This window comes from Schistocerca piceifrons, chromosome 1, assembly GCF_021461385.2.
Source record: "Schistocerca piceifrons isolate TAMUIC-IGC-003096 chromosome 1, iqSchPice1.1, whole genome shotgun sequence".
Lineage (NCBI taxonomy): Eukaryota > Metazoa > Arthropoda > Insecta > Orthoptera > Acrididae > Schistocerca > Schistocerca piceifrons.
Genome location: NC_060138.1, coordinates 735,157,507 through 735,161,090, shown reverse-complemented (window position 1 = coordinate 735,161,090; position 3,584 = coordinate 735,157,507). Strand labels below are relative to the sequence as shown.

The 3,584-nt window shown below is 42.7% G+C and overlaps 1 pseudogene; it reads left to right on the top strand.

Moving 5' to 3' along the window:
• The first annotated feature begins 3,002 nt into the window (after positions 1 to 3,002).
• LOC124727382 lies at positions 3,003 to 3,120 on the top strand (annotated as a pseudogene).
• Positions 3,121 to 3,584: the final 464 nt, after the last annotated feature.

Below are 3,584 nucleotides of genomic sequence, written 5' to 3'. Positions count from 1 at the left end.
TTTACTTCGTCGTGTGCCGCGTATGCATTGTTGTCGGAGCTCTGAGCTGCATTTGACCAATCACTGCTGCCATACTTAGGTCGGCGTTTATAGTCAGATAACTATGAAACGTGCTGACATTCGTTGTTTTGTTTACGTGCGACGAAGTTTTGGTGATCCAATTTATTGCTTTGTACTTGTGTGAGAAAATAGATCACTTACGGAAGGTAAGGTAAGGTAAGAGAACCGCAGACTAACTCAGTATTAGCAAGAGTACGGCAATCGAATTTCACGATAATATTGAGAAACTTAAAGTTTTGTATCACAAAAATATCCAACAGAAAAAAGATAGTTCTAGAAGACGATAGAGGTTTCTACTGGTCGTGTTTACACAGGGGTCATAAGGAAACACGCTTCTAAATGGAAAAGTAGTTTTCGTCAGTAGTACACGTTCTGGACAAGTTTAGAAATGAAACAGAAGACCTTCCTTATTTGAGTGGAAAAATACTTAAGCCTGTTGTTCAGAAACTGAGCATCAGATTGCAAACGTTCAACAAAAAGCTTCTTCTGATGAAAAGTAATTTTATACCGAGAAAGACACAAGTGTTCATACGGGAAATTCAAAACTAAAACTCCGTCCGAAGAGGCCTCGCAAGGCCCAACGGTACCGACTGACCGCCGTGTCATCCTCAGACGGTAGACGTCAATTGATGCGGATATGGAGGGACACGTGGTGAGCACACCGCTCTCGCAGCCGTTGTCAGCTTTCGCGACCGGAGCAGTTACTTCTCGGCCAATGGCCTCACAAAGGCTGAGTGCAACCCGGTTCCCAGCAGCGCTCAACAGACCTGGACGGTTACCCATCCAAATGCTAGCCAAGCCCAACAACGCTTAATTTCAGAGAGCTGACAGGCACCGGTGATACCACTGCGGTAAGGCCTTTGGAAAATTAAAAATGCTATTAAAGTAATAACGAGAGTCGGTAGGGTGCAAATCATTTCGGTAAATTTGGACAGCACAATGAGATACTGCTTTAGACAACAAAACATATTATACGATTATGAAAGAGGAAGCATTCAGCAATGAAATGGCTAGAAAATGGATTTCAAACACCACCCTGTTCCGGAAAGAGATTTTAATGAGCCACATTGGAAATGACGATTTTGTGCGAAATAGTGGCTTTTATGTTTTACTGGGTAAAAATGTCGTGCAGAATGCTCAACGCCAGGCGTGACTGGGAGCGGTGCAGGAGCGTTCTCTACAAGTTACGTAATTCATACTTGACTGTTATAGAATAGACTTCGCATTACAAATAATACATGTGGTACCACGAAATCCAACAATCATATGGAATGACCATATTATTGAAGACAGGAAAACAATAACGTAGACCTTTCATCTCACGCCACATCACAGAGGAATTTACGGATCTAGAGGATAACTCGCGCGGTTTTTTCCATCATATTTCTTCATTCTGATCTAATAAGTTTGTTCCACCTTACCGTTGCACATCATTATCGATCGAATTTTCATTTAATGTACAACTGAACAGTTTATTTCATGGTTCAATTAGTGGGAGTTGCTTGTACAAGAATTCATGGGCAATTTCCCATTTAGTGCTTCTGAAAGGCCAAATTTTTTCAATCTGTACGCAACATCTCCTGAAGGCGGAAAGGCTGTGTTAGAATACGAGAACAAACTTGTCACTCTTCTCTCGCGGAATGGGCGCTTATTGCGCATTACAATCGCGGTAGCGCGTTGGTGTGGCAACTACGCACCACCACAGCCTCATACTGATTGCAGCTACTAACTCAACTGCTTGACCAAGTCTTTTCTCAAAAGCTTCAGGATTGTAAATAGTCTTCACGGGTTTGCCACCGGATCACGTTGTGCAAATTCCACAATATTTCCTCGGAGCAACTATCCGACATCTTCAGGTGGTTCAAATTTTGCTCGTGGCTAGGTACGACTGACGGACACCGACGCCCCGTTTTTAGAACACGCGCGCGTATTAAACCACCTGAAGATGTCGGATAGTTGCTCCTAGGAAATATTGTGGAATTTGCACAACGTGATCCGGCGGCAAACGCGTGAAGTCTATTTACATCCGCCGGGAAAGCTTGAAGTGTCACAAGCTTCAGGATTGTTCGTTGTGTATCGTATATGATGTAACCAAGTAAAAGTTCAAGCTCAACACCTGAGTTTTCTTCGAACAATACGCTCAATCGCAGCATCTTGCATTTGGCATTACTGTGCTGAAATGACTAATCCCAAAATTAGAAGTACCCGCCCGTAAATAGAGAATGTCCTAATCTACAAATTGTGGAAAGAAGACTGTCGATGTACTGGTTTCTGTGGCTCCAAGTTGATACGACAAAAAAAAAAAAAGCACAATTTCTATGAGACATTCAATACATTATTTAATATTCATACGTTTCCGGCGAAGTAAAACGCGCCGACGTTCGTCATGCGATATAACCAGAATAGGATCTCGAAGTAATTATGAAATTAATAATAAACAGGAGAAAGCAATAATTTGCCTCACCATCACGCGAGGATATGGAAATTTTAAAGGCTGAAGAATCAATATTACCTCTACCACTAACACGGATGCGTCCTTAACTTCGAAGCACACGACATAAACACGAAACATCGTATCAGAATTAAAAAAAAAAAAAAAAACAGATACAAGAAAAAATAAACATCCCAAAAATTAATAATATCGAGAATTTGACGAAGAATGTTTTTTCTGCGGCGTAGCCTGAGTTCCAGTTTAGGATGATACGTGACTGCCTCGAGTTGTTGATGCCAACTTAACGTGGACCCGAAATAATAAGTGTGCTAAGGAACCGAGCTGGATTATGGTATCATGATTTCCACGCCTGCAATAGCAAGAGGACTAACACGATGTAACTCACAAACTGAGACATCAGGAATAGATTCACTGTCGCTAACAAGTAACTTGAAACAATGCAAGGGCATACGGAAAGATAGTGTAAATTTATCCACCAGCTGATTTAATCGCCAACGGTCTTGCCGCAGTGGTAACTCCGGTTCCCGTCAGATCACCCAAGTTAAGCGCTGTCGGGCTGGGCTAGCACTTGGATGGGTGACCATCCGGTCTGCCGAGCGCTGTTGGCAAGCGGAGTGCACTCAGCCCTTGTGAGGCAAACTGAGGAGCTACTTGATTGAGACGCAGCGGCTCCGGTCTCTGAAACCGACATACGGCCGGAAGAGCTGTGTGCTGACCACATGCCCCTGCATACCCGCATCCAGTGACGCCTATGGGCTGAGGCACCGTTGGGCCTTCATAGCCTGTTCGGGAAGAGTTTAGTTTTAGTTGATTTAATCGAATGATTTCCTATTTTAGCTAATCATAGAGTACATAGTACACTACTGGCCATTAAAACTGAAACGCAGAAAAGGATAGCAAATGGCGCTTTACTTACTGTGTTTACACAATACAGTTGGTAGGAATTTTACAGATTATTTAGATATTATTTTTATAGATTATTTTAGTAGACAGAGCTGCTACCTCTGGTAGCAAAGACGGCTCTAAGCCGGCTGATCGTCGAGTCGAACTGAGCTTGAATGATGTACAGTAT